General features: G+C 38.6%; 1 protein-coding gene across 2 annotated transcripts in view; it reads right to left on the reverse strand.

The window, feature by feature from the left end:
• Arhgef12 (Rho guanine nucleotide exchange factor 12) overlaps positions 1-27040 on the reverse strand; it is a 132089-nt gene that overhangs the window by 74774 nt on the left and 30275 nt on the right. The gene's annotated exons all lie outside the window — the stretch shown is intronic.

The raw sequence follows: 27040 nt of genomic DNA on the forward strand, positions 1-27040 counted from the left end.
TTTCCCCCTGGCTGTCTTTTTTTAAAGAAATATTATAGCTAGGCATGGCAGCACAAGGCTTCAGCTCCGGAGGCAGAGTCAAGGCAGTTCCAAATACAAAGCTAGTGTGGACCACATAACAAGTCCTGGGCCAGCCTGGGCTACAGAGTAAGACACTGTCTTTAGAAGAGGAAGTGGGTTGATTTTTCTGTTTGGTTGATTTCTTTGAGGGTGGGAGAGTTGAGACAGAGTCACCTTACACAACCCAGGCTGTCCTCAAACCAGTGATTCTTCTGCTATGGCCTCTATCATGCTGGGGATAAGAGGCCTATATACTATACCCCTAGCCAGAGAGGCTTCTTGGTGAATAACTGCAATTCATTTATCATAGAAGCAGTTTGGTTTCCAAACAAACCCTAATAGACATGTTTAATTAAAAGTCACTTCACCCCTTAATTAAATCAAACTGATCCACAGAAAGAGTCAAAGCATCTACAAATCTCCACACATGCTAACATATATCACATGTTAACATAAAGAGAGTCATACTGATGACAGTTTACACTGGAGAGGATGTGGGGTTAGGGGGAATACGCCTCCATTGCTGGTGGGAGGGCAAGCTTGTACAGCCACTTTAGAAATCAGTATGGCGATTCTCAAAAAACTAGAAAACAATCTACTTCAAGACCCAGCAATACCACTGTTGGGTATATACCCAAAAGACACTCAGTCATACCACAAGGACATGTGCTCAACTATGTGCACAGCAGCATGGTGTGTCATAGTCAGATCCTGGAAACAAACTAGACGCTGCTCAACCAAAGAATGGATAAAGAGAATGTGGTACATTTACACAATGCAGTACTGCACAGCAGTAAAAAAATAATGACATCTTGAAATTTGCAGACAACTGAATGGATCCAGAAAAAATGAGTGAGGTAATCCAGGCCCAGAAAGACAAATATAGTATGTATTCACTCATAAGTGACTTTTAAACATAAAACAAGGAAAAATCAGCCACAAACCCAGAGAACTTAGACAGCAAAGTGACATACATGGATCTACATAGGAAGGTGAAAAAAAACAAGATCCCCTGAGCAAATTTGGGAGCATCAGGGTCACAAGAGAGGGGAGAAGGGAAGTGGGGAAGAAGGGAGTGGGAAAAAATGTATAGTTCAGTAGAGATTTAAAAAAAAAAAACTTTTCAAAAAAAAAGACAGTGATAAATGGAAAAGGATTCTGAATCAAGAGGACACTGTTCTAGAAAACGGGTAATCCCAAAAGGACAACAAAGGGGTAAATGTTCTTGTGTCACCTGATAATCCTTTAAGAGAAGGACATTTAAAATTCATAGACCATTAATTCTATTTTCTCTCTCTTAGCTACTAAAATGAAACTTATTCTAATACACTTTATACATAAGACTACAATGCTAATATTACTAAACAAATTATTATATTACATATCAATAATAAATAACAATCAAGAGAATCTCACTCCCAAGTGAATTAGAAATGAGATTATATCCTTTCCAAAACGTGAAGCCTCCTATGAAGCAAAGACTCTCTTCTCTGTAACAGAATGATTTCTTTTGCTCTCTACATGGATTTCTACATATAATACAAAACTCTTTTATGAAAATTAATGCATACTAAACATACCACCTGGTAACTTTCACTTAGTAAAACATCAAACTGGGCATGGTTGCACATGCCACTGTAATCCCAGCTAATTGGGAGGCTGACTTGGATCATCTGACCCAGGAATTTAAGACCTGCCTGGGAACCACTGGCAGACTCACTCTGTAAGCAAACAAATAAGACATTCTAGCCATATCACTTAGCAAATTAAAGACTCGTGTGCTCAAAAAAAGAGATATATACAATAGAGATAGATTCAAAGAAGAAGAGAACCTTTAAATGGTTTACAGTGTATTTAAAATATATGTGGGCTTGGGGGGGAAAGAAAAAAAATAAAAAGTTTGGATGTGGTGGCACACACCTTTAATCCCAGCACTTGGGAAGCAGAGGCAAAGGGATCTCTTTGAGTTCAAGGTGTGGTAGCACACACCTTTAATCCCAGCACTTGGGAGGCAGAGGCAGGCTGATCTCTGTGAGTTCAAGGACAGCCTGGTCTACAGAGGGAGTTCCAGGACAGCCAAAGATACACAGAGAAACCCTATCTCAAAAAGTCAAAAATTAAAAATAAAAATAAAAGAAATAGAGTTTAAAATAAAGCCATGTAAAGAAGGAAAATACACAGAGAGTCTGGATACTATATGTTATTGTGTTGTCTTTAAATGGTTTTTTTTTTTTTTTTTTTTGGTTTTTTGAGACAGGGTTTCTCTGTGGTTTTGGAGCCTGTCCTGGAACTAGCTCTTGTAGACCAGGCTGGTCTCGAACTCACAGAGATCCGCCTGCCTCTGCCTCCCAAGTGCTGGGATTAAAGGCGTGCGCCACCAGGAAGGAACAACAGCTGCTAAAAGTCATCTGATTACAAATGCTGCTGGATTAATACAGCATATATATTTTTTAAATGCTTTTACTTCAAAATTTAAGTCAAAATGTATGTTACTTTCAAGAAGAGGTTTTGCTTTTGTTTCCACAGGAAATGAGGAGCTGTGGATTCATTCTGAGCTAAGAAAAATTAGGTTTGACCAAGGAAGTCTCCCCTGAAGAATCCCCAATAGGAGCAGATGGTCCAGATGATCCAACATTTCAGAGGACCTCTATTGGAGTTTCCTCTGAGTTCTGCATCCAGAACAGTTTCAAGACTGCTGCCTGAGATGATCAAGCCTCACAGAATAAGCCAGTCAAAACTTGACCATAATCTTAAATTTTCTTTAGGTCCCCATAAGATTATCAGCACCTCCAGTCAGAAATAGTCTGGAAAACTACACCCACATTCCCATAATATAGATTATGGATGTTTGTCTTTGTTTAGAGTGTTAGTTATAAGTTGTATGGATAATGGTCAGGAAGAAAGCTAAACAAGCAAGATTCAATTCAGAGTTCTTGTTTTGAAAAAAAGGGGGTGGGGGGAACTGCTGTTGGACAATGGTCTGTACCCTGTCAATGATATTTTAATAAAATGCCAACTGGCCAGTAGCCAGGCAGGAAATACAGGTGGGGCAACCAGGCAGGAAGTATAAGCAGGATAAGAACAGGAGAATTCTGGGAAGAGAGAAGTTTCTGTCTGCAGTCATCACCCAGACACAGAGGAAGCCAGACATGGAGTAAACAAGATGTGACTGCCTCATCAAAAAAGGTACCAAGCTACGTGGCTAACACAGATAAGAATAATGGGTTAATGTAAGATGTAAGAATTAACAAGAAGCCTGAACTAATAAACAATCAGTTTATTAATTAATGTAGACCTCTGTGTATTTCTTTGGAGCTGAATGACTGCGGGACCAGGTGGGACAGAAAACTCGGTCAACAAACATCATATTTTACATCATTAACATTTCATTACAGCACTGACTTTAACCTAAGACCCTCAGAGTTCATACAAGGTCTATCATGAATGAAGAGAGGGGAAGAACTCTAAGCTCCTCATAATTAGAATGGCTTGGCTTTTGTTTCAGATAGAGCCTCCAAATAAATGAAAATCTGAAAAGGAGAATTCTAAATTCTTTTTTTTTTCATTACTGAAAACTGAATCCTACAACATAATTATTTCAAAGTATCTGTTCTATAAGATGGATACTTAATTTAGTTCCTTTATAAATATTCAGGCTAGGTACAGTTTTTCAGTACAGTGACAAGACTGTAACAATACACACTTAACTCCAAGCAAAAACTCCCCCTTTGTAGTTTCAGGATGAACTCATTAACAGGAAGGAATCCACATGGGAGTTTAGACTAGAGATAAAGGCAGTTAGCCTGCATCCTGGAGAAACAGAAAAGGAATGGCAACCGCTCCTCTGGCTGCATTAATCCCATGCATTCATGTCTACCTTTAATGGAAAGGACACAGCAGCAGGGACTTTTCTAACAATAGATCGTATAAGGCAAATAACCAGATAGCACTACTTTGCTGCCTAAGTGACTGACTGTATGTGGGCGAGAGAATCCCTGCTTGTTTTAAGCAAAACAAACAAAGTAAGTACACAACATCAGTCACAGGTTAGATGATACACAAACTGGTAAGTGATAAAGAGTGGTAACAAAGAAGTAACATTTTCAGACGAAAGTGTGTTTTACTAACCCTATCAATATATCAGGAATGAGGAAATGATAAAAATTTCTTAACAAGTCTCTGAAAAGAATTATGTACAAAGAGAGTCTCAGTTTGACTGAACTAAAGGTGAAATGATGGAAAGTTTAAGAAATCATTGCATTTGTTTTGTGTTGAATGTGTGGCCTCAGAGACATACCAAACTCCTAAGCCCTGGTCTCTCTGAGCATGCCTCTTAGAAGCTGGGTCTTTACAGACATTTCACACACTTCCAAGAAATCTTTGCCTAACCCCAAGTTACAAATGCTTTATATTTTCTTCTGATAGTTTGATAAATTTGTTTTACTTTTAGGTATACATTGTGTTTATAATTTTTACAGGAGACATTACAGACAAATGTTTGTCTTTTTTCACATAGCTCACTGTTCTAGTACCGAATTGCTTTGGGACTGCCATTGAAAAACAGTTGTCCATGTATGTATGTATTGGCTATTTTTGGAAGAATATGGAGGTGAAATGTCCATTTCATCACCTAACAAAGTGTATTTCTTTACTTCATCAGGGGTACAGGTTACCAACATGTTAAGCTGATAACAAGTTATACAAATGACAAGCTTTGGTCATTTGTTAAGGTGATATCTTACAGGTTTCTCCCTGTAACACTACTGCTATTAGCTTGTCGTACTTTACACTTTAAAAAAAAAATCAAAAATCCAACCTGATTGGTAAGATGGCTCATGGGGGTAAAGGACCCTGCAGCACAAGCCTGACAGTTGGAGTTTGACTCCCAGAACCTACTTTCCCACATTAAGGTGGAAGAAAACCAACTTCTCCAATCTCCACACAGAAACACTCTCTCTCTCTCTCTCTCTCTCTCTCTCTCTCTCTCTCTCTCTTTCAACACACACACAATAAAAGTTTGAAAATTTTAAAGTCTTGTTTTGTTTTGTTTTAATCCAACCCCTATTAGGAGTTGAAGACATTAAGCTCAATTTTCTAGACAAAGAAGAATCTACATGTTCTGGAATTTTCTAGAAGAGCTGAGTTTCTGTGTTCTCCCATCTACCAGTGTGGACTCTGTATGTTTATTGTACTCTGAGATCAAATCCAATACTGCAATACTTATTTCCATGTTCAAGTTGCTCTAGTTTAAGTCACTGAATGCTCTTTCCGGTTGGCACTTATATCACTCTGACATGCCCCTCCCTTCTGTATTGAGTATTTCTTTGTTTCTGGCACTATATGGTACTCCAGGCTCCTTAGCACACTGGAAAATATAAGAACATTTTCCTACTCAAATGTTGTAAGCCAGGGAATAAAAAATACAGATAAAACAAGATGTTTTCCTCCTTTTTATGTAGTAAAATTGTTACATGCTTTCATATTACATACATAGTTACAATGTATAAAAGCCCAAACCACATTTCATTTAAATTGAACTTCCTGGCTTAAAGCTATTCCTAATGTTCTTACTGTTGTTTTAATAGCTGTACAACCTGTAGTGGTGTCCCTTTCAACCCTGGTATTGGTAATGTTTGTCTCATCTCTCTATTCCATTACCTTGCAGCTACTCAAGCTACATAGCTAAAGGTAGCATTTTAGTAATCTTCTCAGAACCAGCTTCTGGGGTACTAATCTGTTGTTTTCTCCTTCACTGACCCTTGCTTCAATCTTCATTATTTTTCTTCTCTACTTGCTTTGAATTTGGTTAGCTCTTCTTTGTCTAGTTGTTTTCTAGTTTCTTAAAACGGAAGTTGATGCTATTGGTTTTAGAAGTTTCTTCTTTTCTAACACATCTTTAATATCCACAAAGCTCTAAGTAATGCTTCAACGTCATCCTCCAAATTCTGGTGTGTTGTGTTTACTTTTTCTTTCAATTCAAAATACCTCTCATGTCCCTCTTGATTTCTTCTTTGACCCATGAGATATTTGGAATTGTGCTATTTCATCTCCAAATATTTGGAGATTTGAGATCTTTCTTTTATTCATTTCTACCTCACTTCACGTGATCAGAGAGCATACTCTGTATGACTGGCAGCCATTCACTTTACTGTACCTATAGACTGAAACACAGTCTACCTTCACAAATGCTCCACATGCACATACAAGACAGATGCATCAAGCTGTTATCTGTAGTGTTACCAATAAATGCAAACAAATAAACTGGCCAATAGTGTTAAGTATTCTACACCCATACTGAGTTTATTTTGACCAATCATTGACAGAATACTGAATCATTTTATCATGACAATGACTATGGATCTGTATGCGTGTCCTTAAGTTTATGTTGTTCATTTGTCATGAATTTTGAAGCTCTTTTATTGATGCACAAACACTTATAAATGAAGGGAGCATTTTTCCTAGTTTTTGTTTTTATAAGGTCCTGAGAACTTTGCAAAGCTTTACAAGCTACACAAGTAATCTCCAATTGAAATATGCCTCTATTCTTTTTAATTTAATTTTTAAATTTTAAGATAGTCTCTCTAAATCACCCAGTCTGAACTCAGCCTCTAAATTAACTGAGATAACAGGTGAATAAAACTTAACTAGGCTATGTTCTTTTTAAATTGATCCTTTTATCCTTATAAAATGATTTTCTTTTTTTTTAAAGATTATTTATTTATTACATATACAGTATTCTGCCTGCATGTGTACCTGCACCCCAGAAGAGGGCACCAGATTTCATTACAGATGGTTGTGAGCCACCATGTGGTTGCTGGGAATTGTACTCAGGACCTCTAGAAGAAGAGTTAGTGCTCTTAACCGCTGAGTCATCTCTCCAGCCCTAAAATGATTTTCTTAAGTCCAAAATAATAGTTCACATCAGTAATGCCAACACTCAGGAGGCAAAAATAGAAGGATCAGGAGTTCAGGGCTATTTTTGACTATATAATGAGTTCAAGGCCAGCCTTGGCTACGTGAGACTATCTCATTAAAAAAGGGAGGTCAGAGGAACAAGGAAGTAGGGAGATAGCGCATCCATAAACCGCTTACCACAAAAGCATGAGGACCTGGATGAAAAAGTAAAGCCTGGCGACACCTGCAGTCCCAACACTGCACATGGTAGAGAAAGGCAGTTTTCCGGGACTCACCAACCAGTAAGTCTAGACTACTTGGCTAGTTCCACACCAATAAGAGACCTTTTCTCAAAAGAAAAAGTAGATGGAAAATAAAAGGCGCACAGGGTTTACCTTCAGTTCCCAAACACACAAGTACACATGTGTCACCAGTATGAACCTAGACACATGAGGAAGAAGGGCTTCTTAACCACTAGTAATGGTCTATGTTTGTAAATCTACTTTACAACGATATTAATGTAGTCACTTCTGCTTTCTATTGATTAATGTTATCACAGGGTGCCTTTACCTCAAAATGTCTTTATTTTTAAGATCCATCGTTCCTTCCTTCCTTCCTTCCCTCCTTCCTTCCTTCCTTCCTTCCTCCTTCCTTCCTTTCCAGACAGTTTCTCTGTGTAATACTCTGTCTGGGAATTCGTTTTGTAGACTAGGTTGGACTCGAACTCAGAGATCCACCTGCCTCAGACTCCCAAGTGCTGCAATTAAAGGTATGCACCACCATCGCCCAGCTTAAGATGTGTTTCCTAAAGCCAGCACACAGTTGGGTTTGGTCTTTCATTTAATCTGATGACTTCTGCCTTAATTGGTTTTCTTTATGGTGAGATTGAACATGTTGACCAAGCATTGTATCACTGAGCTACAGTCTTAAACCAACTTTTATTTTATAGATAGAGTCTTACTCAGTAGCCCATGTTAATCTGAAATTCATGATCCACCCACCTGAGCCTACCCAATGCTAGAATTACAGGCATACCTTACCATATTGATTCTAATTGTCATTTTTTTTTGAGGTTGCTGACATAGGCAGATTCACCATCCTATTGGGTTTCTCAGCTGTTATTTCCTACAGTCTCTTCCTTCTACTGGATTACATTATTTAAACCTATTAGCTGACTTAGAATAATTTTAATATTTTGTTAATTCATCTCTTCCCATACTTTAAATTATTTGGAGAAGTTCTAGCTAGAGCAATAAGACAACAAAACGAGACCAAGAGGCTACAAATTGGAAAAGAAGACGACAAACACTCACTATTTGCTGATGATATGATGATAGTTTACAAAGTGATTCCAAAAATTCTACCAGGGAACTCCTACAACTCACAAACAACTTCAGTAATGTAGCAGGATACAAGATTAACTAAAAACAAAAAAAAAAAACAAAAAAAAACCAGTAGCCATCCTTTATACAGATGATAAACAGCTGAGAAAGAAATCAGAGAAACATCACCCTTCACAATAGCCACAAATAACAAAATCTTGGAGTAACTCTAACCAAACAAGTGAAAGACCTATATGACAAGAACTTTAAATCTTTGAAGAAAAAATTGAAGACACCAGAAAATGGAAAGAGCTCCAATGTTCTTGGGTAGGTAGAATTAACATAATAAAAATGACAATCTTATCAAAAGCAATCTACAGATTCAATGCAATGCTTAGCAAAATTCCAGCAAAAAATTCTTCACAAACCTCAAAAGAACAATACTCAACTTAATACAAAAACAAAACAAAACAAAAACAAAAACAAAAAAAAACAGGATAGCCAAAGCAACCTTGTACAATAAAGGAACTTCTGGAGGCATCACCAGCCCTGAATTAAAACTCTACTATAGTGCTATAGCAATGAAAACAGCCTGGTATTGGCATAAAAACAGACAGAAGCACCAATGAAATCTAATCAAAGACCCAGATATCAATCCACACATCTACAAACACCTGATCTTTGACAAAGAAGCTAAAAATATAAAATGGAAAAAAGAAAACAAATTCAACGAATAGTGCTGGCATAACTGGATATCAACTTGCAGAAGAATTAAAATAGACCCATATCTATCACCATGCACAAAACTCAAGTCCAAATGGATCAGAGACCTCAACATAAAACCAATCACACTGAACCTAATAGAAGAGAAAGTGGGAAAGTACACTTGAATGGACTGGCACAAGAGACAACTTCCTAAACATAACCCCAGTAGCACAGACACTGAGAGCAACAATTTATAAATGGGATCTCCTGAAACTGAGAAGCTTCTGAAAAGCAAAGGACATGGTCAACAAGATAAAACAGCAGCCTACAGATTGGGAGAAGATCTTCACCAACCTCACATTAGACAGAAGTCTAATCTCCAAAATATACAAAGAACTCAATAAACTTGACATCAAAAAGACAAATAATCCAAATTTTAAAAATGGGGTACAGACCTGAACAGAGAACTCTCAACAAATGAATCTCAAATAGCTGAAAGACACTTAAGGAAATGTTCAACATTCTTAGCCATCAGAGAAATGCAAATCAAAATAACTCTGAGATTCCCCCTTATACCTGTAAGAATGGTCAAGATCAAAAACACTTGATGGGAGCTTATGCTGGAAAGGATGTGGGGTAAGAGGAACACTCCTTCATTGCTGGTGGGAGTGCAAACTGGTACAGCCTCTTTGGATTTCAGTATGGCGATTTCTCAGAAAATTAGAAAACAATCTACCTCAAGACCCAGCAATACCACTGTTGGGTATATGCCCAAAAGACACTCAGTCATACCACAAGGACATGTGCTCAACTATGTGCACAGCAGCATGGTGTGTCATAGTCAGATCCTGGAAACAAACTAGGCTGCTCAACCAAAGAATGGATAAAGAGAATGTGGTACATTTACACAATGCAGTACTGCACAGCAGCAAAAAATAATGACATCTTGAAATTTGCAGGCAAATGGATGGATCTAGAAAAAAAAAAAACCACAGTGAGTGAGGTAGCCCAGGCCCAGAAAGACAAATATAATACGTATTCATTCATAAGTGTCTTTTAGACATAAAGCAAAGAAAAATCAGCATATATTCAATCCATAACCCCAGAGAAACCAAACAGCAAAGAGGACCCTAAGACAGACACAGGAGGATCTATCTATATAGGGAGGAGAAAAAGACAAGATCTCCTGAGTAAATTGGGAGAGTAAATGGAGTAAATGGAGGTCATGAAAGAGGGAAGAAGGGGAGAGAGAATGAAGGGAGGGGAGCAGAGAAAACTTTTCAGCACAACAAAAACAATTAAAAAATTATTTGAAGAACTGTTCCATGTATTTGATTTTATAGACTAATTAACAAACATAGTTCTGAGAATATACTTAAGAATATGACATGTTTTCTACACAAATTTATTTATTCAATAAATTTTCACTGAGAACAGAGGACATAAGCTATTCTTGACCCTAGGAAATATAGTCTTCCTTATAAAAAATTTAATTCAGTGGTTTACTACTCCCCTCAAAGACCAGTGACCAAAGAACAGTAGATTTAGCTGTAACAACAACCTTTTGGCCTAATGGTGAGTGAGCTGACTGGCATAGACAGAGCAATGAAAAGAGAAATTATGTCCACAGGAAGTACAAATGAAAGATACTTTTTTCCTCTTAAGAGAGAACCATGTGGCATATCTTCCCTCTCCCACTGGTATGTGACTGTGAGTAAATGGAGTCATTCAATGTGCTCAAAGACCTTGAAGGTTTGTAACCTAAGATAGTAAGGTAAGCGTGGAAGCCATGAGATGATCTAGGGCCCAGAACTAGTCAAGGGGAATAAAAATAACTAGGATAGACGGGCGGTGGTGGCGCATGCCTTTAATCCCAGCACTTGGGAGGCAGAGGCAGGCGGATCTCTGTGAGTTCGAGACCAGCCTGGTCTACAAGAGCTAGTTCCAGGACAGGCTCCAAAACCACAGAGAAACCCTGTCTCGAAAAAAAAAAAAAAAAAACTAGGATAAAGGTCTGCAAGGATAATCAACTTAGTGTATTTGAGAACTACAATGTCTACTGTGACCTGAGGGTGGAGAATGGCCCAGAAAGTAGTACTGAGATGACATAAACATAGACAGAAGCCAAAAATGTAAAAAATTTATTCATGGGGGCTAGAGAGATGGTTCAGCAGTTGAGAGCACTGTCTGCTCTTCCAAGGGACCTGGGTTCAATTCCTGACACCCTGCTGCTCGAACCTGTCTGGAACTCCAGTTCCAGGGCTTCTGACAGGCACCCTCACACAGACATACATGCAGGCAATACACTAATGAACATAAAATAAAAATAAAGTTATAAAAAAGAAAGTTATTCATAATGTAAGACGAGAAAGTTTTAATCCCAATCTGATTTATGTTTAAAAGAACACTAGAGTTAGGCATGGTAGCAAACACCTATAATCCCAGCAACTAAGAAGAGGCTGAAGATACAAGATTGCCTTAAATTCAAAGCCAGCCTGGGCTGTATAGCAAAACTCTGTCCTCAAAAACTAAACAGGGAAATGGGGGTGGATATGCTTAAAATACATTATATACATGCATGGAATTCTCAAATCAGAAATAAAAACATTATATAAAAACTAAAAAAATTAACAAATAAGTTACTTTAACTAATAAAATAAAAGGCAGCTGTTTCTCTGGTCCTTAAAATATTAAGAAACAATGATAAAACTTCACATTCTACAGAAAGAATACTAAGAAAGTCAAGTGTAGTTTATGCTTACAGTAACAGTGCATTTCACCCCAGATTATCAAATACCTCAGAAGAGCTTAGTAGGTAGAAATAAAACACACAAAGTTTACAATGTTGATGGTTTTCTGAGTCCCTCAAGAAAGAACTCTGAATTACAGGGTTCTCACTCTATAGCCCAGGTTGGCCCAGAACACTATGTATCCCAGGATGGCCACATGGTGATCCTCCTACCTAAGCCACCCAAGTGCTGGGATCACAGGTGAGTCACTATGCCCAGCTTGGTCTACACTGAAGGTAGACTGTTATTCAAAACTAAGTATTAAAAAGAAATTAGCAATGGGGGGGAGAGTACTAAATTTAAAGATATAACTTTTTTATAAAGATTTTCAAGTATATTATATGCTAAGAGATGTCTGGTAACTTGAAACTGTAACAGAGCCATTAGTCACTGTCCAGGCAAGGGTTTCTACCCTCTTCCAAGACGAGTATTTGGATTTTTCCAAGAGCTGATGTCAGGGCTTTTCAGAGACAGAACAGCATTTACAGGCCAGAGAAGGAAAAAGGTTTCCCCAGTAGCTATGCTCAATGTGGCCTTTGTACTGCTCCACTGCCAAAGCCAGGAAGACCCTGCTAGATAAAGCTATTCAGTTCTTGTGAGTTGGGGGATACAACTTTACCCTGGGAGGTTGGAGGACTGTGAATGGTGAAACTTACAATCACAGGAGCTCAATTTAATTTTCCACCAGTGTTGAAACCCAAATTCTAATGGAGTAATCGTCATAACATAGGTTTCTTGACTCTTTCAAGAAAAATACCACACAATGAATCTCTCTCTCTCTCTCTCTCTCTCTCTCTCTCTCTCTCTCTCTGTGTGTGTGTGTGTGTGTGTGTGTGTGTGTGTGTGTAGGATATTTAATTTAAAAGGTATTCATATAATTTTTCATAGTTTCAAAGAAAAGATAGGCCAATATCAAAGAGTTCAAGAGATCGCCTGCAACTTCCAGTCCTAAAAGCTCAGTGAAGAATTAACCCAGTGGAGTTCATAGCTATTCACCCGGTGGGCAACTTGCCAGCTGTACATCTAAAAGATCACGTTGCCACTTGAACAGCAACTGCTTGCTTCTAAACATGTATTCAGTTCCAGATAAAGATGGAAGAAAGCAAAAACAATTCTACCACAGTAGTGTTCCTCAGCACTAAGCAGCAAAGACTCATCTTTCAAGAAAGGACATGATTATAGCCTCCAGTCACTAACTACAAAATTACTTTGCCACATCTGTTAGGTTTGGGATCTGCACCAGAGAGGTCTTAGTAGACTCTAAACAAGAATCGGATTGCCTAAGCATAAGGATCACAGATTTGAAATGCAGATTCAACTCTCCCTGGATTTGTAAGGCAATATTCAAGCATGTAGGAGGAACATGTGAATAGGAGAGTCTACTGTAGAGATTCAGAATTGGCACAGTCCAAGATTTAGGATGTTGCTGGAGGTAAAAATGGAGATGTGAAAAGACAAAGCAACTGTCACCAATCACAACACAGAAAACAATGACCTCAAATGCTCTGTTATTTGAACAATGACAGAAAAATGAAAATGCTAATAATAGCAGATAACACTGCTTAGCACATGCCAGTAACCATTATAGCCGCATTATATGCATTACTTCACTGAATCTTCAGCAAACACCATTATTACACATATTTTATGGTTGAAAAAATACTACACAGAAAAGGAGCTTGTCTACAGTCCGACAACAAGCACAGAAGCTGACATAAACTTAGGGCTTACAGCTCTAGAGTCTTTTAAAATGTATTTATTTTTATCTTATTTTATGTTATATATATGGGTGTTCTGCCTGCATTATATCTGTGTACCACATGTGTGCCTGGTGCCCACAGAAGCCAGAAGAGGTCATCAGATACCCAGAACTGGAGTTACAGAGCAATCAATTGAACCTGGGTCCTCTGCAAGAGCATCAAGTACTCTTAACCTCTGAGTCAACTCTCCACCCCCTAGATTCTTATTTTGAACCACTGAGTTTTACAGAAATTGTTTTTAAATTTTAAGATTTATGTGTGTGAGTGTTTTGCCTGCATATACACATGTGAACCATGTGTGTGCCTGGTGCCTTTGGAGGTCAGAAGAAGGCATCAGATCCCCTGGAACTGGAATTATAGATGTTTATAAACCACCATATAGGTGTTGGGAACCAAACCCAGGTTCTCTGCAAGAGAAATAAGTATTCTTTACTGCTGAGCCATCTTTCCATTCCCTTAACAAGATTTTTTTTAATATTTATTTTATTATGTACACAATATTCTGTCTGCATGTATGCCTGTAGTCCAGAAGAGGGCACCAGGCTTCATTACAGATGGTTGTGAGCCACCATGTGGTTGCTGGGAATTGAACTCAGGACCTTTGGAAGAGCAGGCAATGCTCTTAACCTCTGAGCCATCTCCCCAGCCCAACAAGATTTTTTTTAAGTCAAAAACATAGTAAACAGCTAGCAAGATGGCTCGGCAAGGAAGAGTACTTACTACCAAGACTGACGACCCAAGTTCACCCCCAGGACTCATGTGGTAGGGTGAACTAGTTGACCTCTGACCTCCACATATGGCACATATTGATGTGGGACTTCCCTCTATATGCTGTGAATATGTTTTAAATATCACTGATTAATAAAGAAACTGCTTTGGCCTATGGCAGAGCAGAATATAGCCAAGCTGGAAGGGATATATAGACAATAGGCGGAACCAAAGAGACACCATGTAGCTGCAGAAGGAGACAGACACTGGAACCTTACCAGTAGGCCACAGCCTTTTGGCGATATATAAACAAATAGAAATGGGTTAATTTAAAATGTAAGAGCTAATTAGGAATACACCTAAGTAACTGGCCAAGCAGTGTTGTAATTAATATAGTTTCTATGTGATTATTCGGGTCTGGGAAGTCAGGAAACATAATATATATTTACACACACACACACATTACAGAGATTACATATATATCTACAAGAGAGAGTTCTAGGACAGCCAGGACTACACAGGCTATCCAAAAAGCTTTTTTGTCAAGATTTTGCTATGTAACCCAGCCTAACCTCAAAATCATGACAATCTTTCTACAACAGCATCTGGGAACTAGGTTTTAGGTATATACCACTATACTCAGCTTATAATGCCATGTTCTACTTTCAATTATAAAATACAAAAATGTATGAGCATCAAGGCAAAGAAAGAAAGGAAAGAAAAAAAAATCAAAACACTCATGTGTAACTGGGCAAGAAGAAGCTAACCTTAGTACTTCTTCACATTGAGAACCCACACGTCAAAAGTCCAATGTAAATTTCTTTATCTTTTCTTTTCTCACACAGGAATTTGAGAGATTTAAGGAAGCCATTTGTTCTTTGAGACAGTCTTGTGTAGCCCATGCTGGACTAGAGCTTGTGATTGAGTCTCCTGCTAGAGTCTGGAGTGTTGAAAGTACAGATGTGCCGGGCGGTGGTGGCGCACGCCGGTGGCGCACGCCTTTAATCCCAGCACTCGGGAGGCAGAGGCAGGCGGATCTCTGTGAGTTCGAGACCAGCCTGGTCTACAAGAGCTAGTTCCAGGACAGGCTCCAAAACCACAGAGAAACCCTGTCTCGAAAAACCAAAAAAAAAAAAAAAAAAGAAAGTACAGGTGTGTGTCATCACTCCCAGGTGAGATATAAGAAATCTTTAAAGAAATAAGCACTCACAAGCCGTCCTTCTAATGGGGGGGGGCTACTTAAAGATAAAATCCTTACAATAGAAAATTAAAAAACTCAGACATAGAGGATAAAAGGATGGAAGGCAAGCACTGAATCAAACAACAGAGATCTAATAAAATATCTCTGACAAAAGCCATTTCTACTCTATTAAACAAAACACAAGTATTTCCTCACTGAAGAACTAATCTTAACTTGATATCCACACTTCTGCACACAGTAAGCACTAAACAAATGCATTTGTCTTTCTAAGGAGGATACGGGGCCAGAGAGATGACTCAGAGGTTCGTGGAAGAGGCTGACATCAAGCATAAGGACCTGGGTTCAATCCCCAAACCTATACAGTAGAAGGAAGAACTGACTCCCGCAAGTTGTCCTCTGACCTCCATCCACATGCACATTGTGGCATGCCTGGCCCCCACACTATATACAATAAATAAATATATGGGATTTGTTTTTAAAGGAGAATCTTCCTATTCTTATCCACTCACTGGAATGTAAGCTCTAGGGTAACAGGGTTCTAGCGCTCACTGCTGCATTCTAGCAAAGTACTAGACAGGAAAGGTACCCAATAAATGTTTGTGTAATGTGAGAATAGACACCAAACATAGGCGGGTTGATATATCTATCTTCAGAGTTCCAACCAATAGTTGTTCTAGGCATATTAGTTAGATTAACCATTGGGATCTCAAGTTCAACACAACTAACTTTGATTCCCACAAAATTGCTTTTCTGTCTTAACAAATAGACCTTCATCCACATAGATGGTCTAGAGAATCTAGAATTTGAGCTGAAGAGATGGCTCCAGTGGCTGCTCTTGCAAAGGACCCAGATTCAATTCCCAGAATTCAGAATACAGCTTGGAATCTGTAATTCTAAGGAATCAGACACCCTTTTCTGGCTTCCACAGGCACAAGGCACACATGCAGTACACATCTATACAAATGGACTAAACATATACATATAATTTTTCACTTTTAAATTAGAAATTTGGAAGTCATTAATGACATCCAGTTTCCCTCTGCTCCACAACTATATTTATCTATCTGATAGCCATTCCTGAACCTCTACTGTATACCAGCACTTACAGAGTCAGAATTACACAATACTAAGGCAATGCCTCTGTGCAGTTTGTATCTCCCATCACATTCAAATGCTTCATTACTAATGAATACCTTGAATTCATCTACTTCTGGCCTTCTCCATTGCTAGTTTAAAGTGACCCATTCTGCCAAGCCTGGTGCCTGCAATAATGTAGGACTTTCAGTCCTGCGCAGTTCCTTTTCTGTTAAGTAGCCACAGACTTTCAAACCACAAGTCTTGTGTCCCTCTCATGTGCTTGTCACATGAGACCATGGACCTGAGTTTGGTCCCCAAATCCATATAAATAGCCAGGCATGAGAGTTGTCCTTAGAATCCCAGTACTGGGAAGGAAAAGACAGGTGTATCCATAGGGCTTGCTAGCCAGCCAGCCTGGCCCAATTGGCAAGCCCCAGATCCTAGTAAGAGCCCTTAAAACAAAAGGTAGAGGGCTTTCAAGAAATGGCACACAAAGTTGATCTCTGAATCCAGAGCCATGGACACACGCATGCAAACACACACACAAACACACACACACACACACACACACCACACATGTACACAGGAACATTTAAAGCTTATTACACATCAATTGTACTTCAATAAAGCTTTTAGACTTTTCAAACAAAACTGATGTTTAAATGAAACAATACTACCCATAAAGCCAGATGCAAATGGTACACCCTTAAATCCCAGCATTTAGGATGCTAAGAAAAAAGAACCCCCCAAGTTTAAGACAAAATTCACAACATGAGATACGTTCTTAAAAATAAATGTGGTTGGAGAGATGGCTCAGCAATTAAGAACATTTGTTGATCTTGGAGAGGATCCAGGTTCAGTTCCCAGGACCCACATGCTGGCTCACAACCATCTGTAACTCCAATTCCAATGCTCTCTTCTGACCTTCCTGAGCACTGCATACACATGGTGCACAGACAGACAGACACACACACAGGCAAAACACCAAAACATAAAATTAAAATAAATAAATCTTTAAAAAGAAATAAAAAATAAATACACCTTGGATGGAAAACTGGCTCAGTCAGTAAAGTGCATGCTATGCAAGGCCTTTAAGTTCAGAGCCCCAGCACCCACACAAAATAATTAAACTAATTAATTAAGATTAATTTAATTTTAAAAGCCAGACAAAGTAAGGCACTGCTGACCCTAGTGCTGGTGGGGGTGGGATCAGGAGCACAGGCAGAATCAGGCTGGTCCCCAGACCTTGTTGAGCAGCCAATCTAAAATCAGTACCAGGCTCACAGAAACACCCTATCTCAAAAGACGGGTAGAGAGTAGGGCTGTAAAAATGGTTCAGCAAGTACAGTTCTTGCCACGTTAAGTATGGGGAGAAGATTTAGATCTCCAGCACCCATGTAACCCTGGGTGGAAGTGGTGTCCCACCTGAAATCCTGCTGATCAAGAGGCCAGACCAACTGAGTAAGTGAGCTCTGGGCTCACGCACCTCAATATATGTGGTGAAGAGCAATTCAGCAAGCCTCCCAACATCAAGCCATATGCACCCACACACATGGACACACCCCACAGACACAGATCAAAATACACTTGGAGAGCTGAACACTGGAAACACCTAAGTATACCTTTAACCTCCACACTAAACACAGGCACATGCATGTGTACCCACATACACAATCATACACACATATATACACAAAAAAGTTAAGCAATTGTACAACCTATTGTCCATAAACATTGTTATAATTTATGAAATGTAAAAGACTCAATGGTCTGGATATTTTCCTCTTACTATGAATTTTAAACTATTCACAATTTTGCAGGGACAAGTCCAGCAATTTAAGATACTTTTTCTGTAACTTTAAGATTTTTAAACTTATGAATCCCTTAAAGAATTATGTGATAGTGAAATGAATAATGTCGGCACCAAGAGAATCTTTTGGTGTTTGGAGCTGGGTTAGTTATTTATTCTACCTATATAAGTTTGGTCTTCCTTCATCCACCCACTCAGAAAATTCATTTAAAACAGCACACACTGTACAGACAGGCAATATACAGGCCCTTGAAATCTATGTGGAAGAAAGAGAAAAGACAATCAATAGACAACAATGGTCTTAACCAATAGATGAATATCCTATGTAGTAAGTTAGAAGGCTATACACATTCTAGATGTCCCCTCATACCATAAAGTCATGGCTATGAAGGATAAGTAAGAAAGCTAAGTGTAACTAAATGTAACAGCAGTGGAAACCCTAAACAGACTGTCTCAGTAAGTCACACAAGGAATACACAAAAGTCAGAGCAGAGCATTAAGTCCGAGTCCAGTCCTTACACTATACCACTGAGCGGTGGATTCGACCACTCAGCTTTTGGTAGCCCACAATCCCTGTGTCTTAGTTGCTCCTTTTTTGTGATGTCAATAAATTCTAGAAAATGTTTTAATCTGCTCAGATGGAAACAGTTGAAAGATCTTTTACAGTCTGGCTGGCCTTTACTTCATTATTTCATGGTTACTAATTCCGTAACTACTAATTTTGTGGTTACTAACTTATTTCTCATCTATAAAAAAAGATAAGAAAATAAAAAAGAGAAGCTATTACTGTACATAAAGTATGATTTGAAAGAGATAAGGGTAATTTTAATAGTAAATAAAAAATCTAACATTTAATGAAAAACACCTACATGTCAGTATAGAAATACATAAGTAATGCTTATTATATAATTTCCACCAAAGTGGTACATCATCTGCATGAGTTTCTTATATCTTCCATTCAGTTATAAACTCTGTGTCTATGTACAGTTCAAGGTATAATGTAAATGCCCAATAAGCATGTTAATTTGCTAATACTCCTGAGGAGTCATTCTTCAAAATGTAACAAATAGTAGAGAAACTTATCTCACTGTAAAAAAGATCAGCAAATGAATTGAAAGCTTTACAGTATGCTCCAAAGTGTGAGCCTAACCTGTCTATAAAGAAATCTGCAGTATCAAACATTTCAGAGTTATAAATTATAGTACTAAGGCTTTTTTGTCTACCAAAAATAAATCAATCAATAAATAAAATAACTTCTAACATGATCAACACCTTTAGAAGAAAGAAGACCTGGGCTAGGGATATAGTTCAGTGGTAAAATACTTGCCTAGAATACAAGAGGTCCTGGGTTCAAATGCCAGTAAAACCCTAAGAACAGAAAACCATTTTACAGCACTTCTATTTTTCACACTCCCCCTCTGTTCCAGCACTCACAGACAGCACTGGAAGGGAAGGCAGAATGCCATCCTAATGCCATCACTGCAATTCAGCAGCAGCTTTATAGTTATAATCAACATTTTAGCTGACACAAGCAAAAATATCAGTAACTGAACAAAGGATAAAATAATTCAAATGGATACAAGAGTTCCTGGTGCTATGGCTAGCACCTTTTCTAAATAAATATAGATCTCAATTTATGGGAAAAATAAACTGGAAAATATTCACAAAGATTACTCTGTAAAAAACGGAATCCCTTCCCCCACTGAAAGATGAATCCCTGCCCCCATGCCCCATTCATAGTCCCTTGGGTATCAAAGGGAGACAACAATCAGAAAAATTCAAGATGATTAAATCACAATTCACAGAATAATAGTTCAGCATCCCTAGCTAAGATTCAAGAGCCATTACGCCAGCTCAATTCTACAAAGGTAACAGAAGGGTGATGCTTCCAGTCCTCTGAATAAAGATATCCCTGCATGCTGGATGTTAAAACCTTTGTTCTCAAGCGAAGTCATTAAAGCATGGGTTTTCAAAACTAGGAATTTTCTTTCTTAAGGTCAAGTTATGCTTTTTAAAGCAAGAAGAAAACAATAAAAAATGCTATTTTAAGAAATAATGATGATATACAAATATTCTTTTCCTTGTTCATTCCATTCTTTTATAGATATATTCCCTTTACTGAAGCTATTTTTCAATCATTTTGCCTTATATTTTCACTACAGAGAAAACAAAGACTGCCATAGATTACCTGGATAACCGGACAAATCAGCAGGCAAGTAGAAGCTCAAAAGGCTTGTTTCTTGTTTCCATGGAGCACAGGAGAGGAAGATCTTCACCTAACGCCACTCCCCTAGCAATCCTAGGCTTTTCCTTTATCCATACATTCCACAGCCTTGGAGGGCATTTGTCAATGATTTTACTGACCACAAGAGGGAAGATAAGAAGAAACCCCACCTCTTCTCTACCCCCAATCATTTGCCATCATCATCTGAAGCCCAACACTGCACAGCTAATGGAAAGCAGAGCACAGCGACCATGCACATCCCCTGCATTACACCATACAATGCATACAGACAGAGAGCAAGTTAGCTCAGCTGACAATTTTGAAAACAGCAAGCCAAGAGCCTCCCATAAAATCACAAAGATATGTACAAGATCTAATTATAGAACCACAAAAAATTATTTCTCAATACAGAATTTTTAACGAATTTCCTGAAAACAGTACCACAAATGGAGTCTTATATGTATGCATTTTGTTGTAATTTTTTGTTTTCTCCTAATAAGCCAAAAAAAACAAGATGGGATTAAAAACAAACAAACAAACAAAAAGACTCCCTTTGTTAGCAATATGACCCCCACAAAGAGAATGTGAGAAACTAAACAGGAAGGAGGTGGGAGTGGAGGAGAAATAGATAAAAAATTGGGAGGGAGAAAGAAAAATATTTTCTGCCCCAATAAGCCTTATTAAGTTTGTAAGCTAGGCTGGGAGGGCTAAAATTTCTTCATGCTATTCTGTCTGTTTGTGTTTGATTACTGTAAATCTTCCCAGGTCCCCAACTATGCCCCAGGCACTATGATGTCTGGCACACTGTTAACTAGCACCCTTGCCACTTCCAATGGAATGGAGAGGGTAAGAGACAGACTCATCCATTCTAATCCCTAGAAGCAATTTGATTTTGTTAAGACAGTAATGTGTCAAACATTTCCCTAACAAAAGCACACTAAGCATTAGCCTCTACTTTCCTGTTCTGAAGCATCAACTCAAACTGACGACAATTTATATGCACATAACTTCTAGGACCACTATATCAGTACTAAGTGGAAGTTATACATTCTTCTTATAAAAAGACATATAATAATACATCTCTTAGATCAACCCTAAAAACCCTTTACCTGCATAAATTATAGTTCAAGTTTCTCTGAATTTATAAAAACCTCAGAACAATAATAGTTACTGATCTAAGAATCAGTTTACAAAAAACCCACATCTTGGCAAATGTAGTTTATAAATGTACATGATCTATAGTCTTTATGCATGTACATACATTTAAATTTTGTGGTTCTTCAAAACAAGACTAATGGCTTTTAACACCCTTGAATATTAACATACAGATGCACTAAGCTTATGGTTTCTATGCACTTAACAAGTTAACAGTTAGTGAGCAAAGAAACTATCTTCGATCAGCAAAAGAAATCAGTCAAAGGAGGTGGCTGCGTACTAATTGCTAGTCCTAGTAAACCTCCTCCACCTGGCCTTGGGGCTCCCCCTCCATGCTTAGCACTTTCCCACCAATCTCATCTACCCTGAAAGTCCCCCTTGCCTAGGTCTTCATAGTTCTACACTGCTGAAGTAGTTCCACGCATATGTATTTAGAACCTGAACCAGTTAATTCCTTATCTTAGCAGTTTACATCATGGGTTACTAGGAACAACTTTAGTCATCTACAGATCAAGAAACATCTCTTTTTGATCAAAATCTCTACAATTCCCCCTTACTATATAATAAACCAAACCCCTCAACAATCTCAGCTTTCTCATAGACATACTTAACTTGGCTTCCCAACTGTCTCTCTTAATAATCTTATTTATGGACACCACCCCTTCTTTCAAAATCCTGTGTCCAGAAAGTACATAATATAAAGTCCAAAGGAGTACATAATTTTCTCAACTTCACTGAAAATCCAAATAACCAGTCCACACACTAAAAAGGTGCTGAGGCCAGTCAGATGGCTCATGGGATAAAGGTTGCTGAAACTGATCCTCGGGATGCACATGGTAGGAGAAAACAACTCTCACAAGCTGTCCCCTGAACTCTGTGTAATATGCACACACAATAAATAAAAGTAATATGTTTAACTTTAGAGAGAGATAAATGGGAGGATGACAATGAGAATTAATATGTAGAGTATTCAAAGATATAAAGGATGGGGCTGGGCACTCAGGAGGCGGAGACAGGAAGATCTCTGTGAGTTCAAAACAAACCATGCCAGCCAGGGCTACACAGTGAGAGGGTTCTCATAAAGAGCACATGAATTACAACTTAGCTATGTAGTTAAGTGACCTGAAAATTTACGTCTACATAAAATTACTGCCCATGAGCGGGCAGTGGTGGCGCACGCCTTTAATCCCAGCACTCGGGAGGCAGAGGCAGGAGGATCTCTGAGTTCGAGGCCAGCCTGGTCTACAAGAGCTAGTTCCAGGACAGGCACCAAAAACTACAGAGAAACCCTGTCTCGAAAATCAAAAAAAAAAAAAAAAAAATTACTGCCCATGGGGAGTGTGAGATGGCTCAGTGAGTCAAAGTGCTGGCCACCAAACCTAATAAGCCGAGTTTGGTCCTCAGGACTCACATGGTGGAAGGAAAGAAATGATCCAACAAGCTGTCCTCTGATTTAAATATGCACAATATGGCACATGAATATATGTATGTGTGCTTGCACATGTTAATAAATTTAGAAAATAAAAATAACTGCCCATGCACAGCTAGAGAAATTTTATTCATAATTACCAATGGAGAAATAGAAAAACAAACTATGATTCAATCCACACAAAGGAAGACCATTCAACAATTTTAAAGGAATGAACAATTTCATTATGTCAAAGAAGTCATATGCAAATCTAAGCATTGCAACTGTTCCATTCATACCACACTTTGGAAAATGTTAAAGTACAGTGTAGAAGCAGATTGCTAGTTGCTAGGACTTAGAGGAGTGTGGGCAACTATAAAGGAAGACCACAGAAGAGTGTTTGCAATGCAGAATCTATTCTGTGATATTACAATGGTGGATACATGATCTGTACTTTTGTCTAAACCCACGGAAATACACATCATCGAGTGTTAACCAAACGACAGAAGAAGCAATCTCCCTAGCTGGGCCTCATGGCACAGGCCTATGATCCCTGATAAGGCAAAAGGATCATAAACTAAGGATTGCATTCGCTACAGAGTTTTAAACCAACCTCGGTAACTCATTGAGACCCTGTCTCAAAAATTTAAAGTATAAAATAAAATTACAAAGGATATAGCTGGGAGGAAGTGTACATGCCCTAGCATCACAAGGACCTAGGTTCAATCCCCAGTATCAAAATAAATCTAAAAATTAAGGAAGTTAACCTAACTTTTGAAAATTAACATTATTACTTGAAACTGTATGGCTAATAACAAAGAAAATTATACATAAATACTGCATTTTAGTTGGAAATGCTATATCATATAGATTAGAGGTTAGGAACTCAGACTAGGGAAGCTAGGGATATATTACTGAGGATGTCTCTCTAGCCTCTTCCGTCTGTCTTTCTCCCATACTTTTAGTAAGTATTTACCTACCTATTTGTGTCTCTCCCCAGCTACCTGGAGGTGAGCAGACTGCTCTGCCATACCCTCACACCACCATGATGCTGTTCTCAGCACAGGCTCATAGCAATGGAGCAAGCCAATCAAGGCCCAATACCTCCGAAAGTGTGAGTCAAATCTATCCTCCCTTCTTTAAATGGTTTCTCTCCTTTCTCTTGTTCTAGCAACAAGAGATTGCCACATCCAGAATGGTTTCTCCATTTCTGTGTATATACAGGTATGTGTGTGTGTGCAAGCACTCACACGTGCACCTGTATGTGCATCTGGTGATGTGCATGTTAGGGGAAGGAAGTAGAAAGGCAAAGGGGGGTAATTAAGTGGCTCAAGCTGGCCTAGAACTCACTATATAGCTTGAACTCATCCTGTCTCTGACATGCTATGTTAACACCTCCATCCCTGAGCCACACTACAGCCTAAGCCCTACAGGTAACTCCAGTCTATTCATGAGGAAAGCACTACACAAAATTCTAAAATATGTATATTCAGAGTTCCTGAGAAATGTCAAGTCCATCAAAAACAAAGTCTCTCACAGTTGAGAAGAACCTAAGAAGACATGATGACTGAATTTAAAATGGTATCCTGGACAGAAAGGAAAAACTGCTAGAAAATCTGAATAAACTATGACCTTAATTTGAATAAACTATGAATTTAGTCTGAAATCTGAATAAACTATGAACTTAATGTCATTGTTGATTCATTAATGCTACAAATGTACCATACTAATATAACATGTTAATAGTTGAGGAACATGAGTACCTGAATGGGTTATCCAATATCATCTTCAGTGTCTCAAGCTATAAATCTCTTTCTAAAAAACAACTTTTTAGGAAAAAGTTCTCATTACAATGGCTTGTGCAGAAAAAGGGAAGCTCAAGGGAAGAGAGGAGCTGTACGAGCTAAAGCAAAAACAGCCAGTGAGGCTCATCAGAGCGCTGTAAAGCTGCTCTACACACTGTCGGAGAAGAAAGAACAAAAGGAGGGCCAGTGATGGCCTAACAGGGATGTTAGACATACTCTTCCGACTGCTTAGACAGCTGCACTGTGTGTTGACGTCAATCTCAAGACTCCCATGGATTACAGCAACAATTCACTGTGTAAGTTTCAAAGTGAAACTAGCTGTTCCAGGAGGAGAAGAAAGCCCTGCTTCTAACCTGAGACACACAGTGGCTAGTCATAGGGAGGACAGGAACACAGGGTTTTTCTGGGCACACTTATTTGAATTGTCTTCTCTCACTTTTTAATCTTTATTGGGAAATTACAATCGAAATATCAATCTCTTCCATTTCTTTCTCTGAAAAGGACTGGTGCATGGAATCAAGCCATCCTTCTAAGCAGTTTAGAAATAATTCTTCAACAGTTTAGAAATTCGAAGGTACAAAGCAGGTAGATCTAAAGTAACAGAGCTATGGCAGTGACTTGAGTCACGAATGTGTATGACTAAATGCAATCACTCATACATGGAGGGAGGAATACATATTGCCAAATGAAATTTCAAGTTGCACACAATTCATGAGATAAGATCATCATGTCCAGCAGCTGAATGGTGGTGGCTGCTAGAAAAATCAGATTAGACAAGCTGAGCAAAGAAGGAAAGCTGCAGCTATGCACTGATCACGGGAAAGGCCATGATGTGGTTTTATTACTACAGTGGGCAACAGATTCACTATGCTTTCCTAATTTTAGGTAGTGGAGACTTTCAATGTCGCTGTACTTTAAGAAACTGCTTCTGTGGCACACACCTAAGACCCTCGCACTCTGAGAGCAGAAGCAGGATCACCAATCTGGAGCTGGCTGACAAAGCAAGTTCCAGAACAGCCTGATCAAAATGAGATTATGCCACCAAAAACAAACAAAAACAAAATCAACCCACCCAAGTACTTCTATTAAAATACTGTTTTAGACCAGATTCATACTGGATCATTTTTCTGGTCTATATTTATTTCTAAACCTAGGGGTGGGTCCCTCAAACAGACTACTCCTAAATAAAAACTCATAAAGCTACAATTTAGTAATTTAAATATATTTAACATAATATATTTATTTACTTAATATAAATATGTATATTTAAATTGTCTTCTCTCACTGTTTAATCTTTACAGCAACAGGGAAAGTGACTAAGGCCTAGCTCTAGGTTATAATCCAAGTTACATCCTCAGTGGAACATCAGCTTAGTTCTCCCAGTTGATGTATGACTTTTCCTAGGGAGACTGTTCACCCCAGATAGACTAGGTATGGACAGAGCCAGAAAAAGATCTATCCAAGTCCAGGTTGGTGAACCAGTGAGCTTAGTGGGGTTACTTACAGGAAGGCACAAAGGCAGCTACACCACCAGGAAGTCCCTTGGGTGACTTAGGCACTACCAGAAGTCAAGTGTTTATGTCTTACATACGAAGGAAGGATGGGAAGATGAGGTGAGCCTCTCCCTCCTTGCACAAGGGAATTTCCTTTATCAATTTTTGAGACAGGATATGATTCTGTGTGTGTGTGTGTGTGTGTGTATTCAAGTTTAACCTGATATATAAATATATTAAATTTGAATATACAATCTTGCTGTCATTGGTGGTATAAGCCACAATCCCCAGCAATTAATCACAAAGTAATGTTAATAGGTCACATCTGGTGAGGGTGCCAGGCATGTGACCACAGCTGCTCTGACTGAAGAGAGCAATCAATGAGCATGTCCAGCTCAGAGGAATAAGCCACACAAAACTAAGTTTCACTTTATGTTATTCCCTCAGTCTAAAAGCTGTAGAGACACTCATCCATGAAACACTGTTAACAGACACTGTCTCCATTATCAGTCTCTTGAAACACACGTGACCAAAATGTTGCATAAGAATTTAGTATCAGGGCCAGAGAAATGAGTGAGTAAAGATGCATGCCACCAACACTGATGATCTGAGTTTGATCCCCTAGTCCC

The sequence above is a fragment of the Microtus oregoni genome, unplaced genomic scaffold, assembly GCF_018167655.1.
Source record: "Microtus oregoni isolate MIOR12 unplaced genomic scaffold, Mior012 000008F_ref0000371, whole genome shotgun sequence".
NCBI lineage: Eukaryota > Metazoa > Chordata > Mammalia > Rodentia > Cricetidae > Microtus > Microtus oregoni.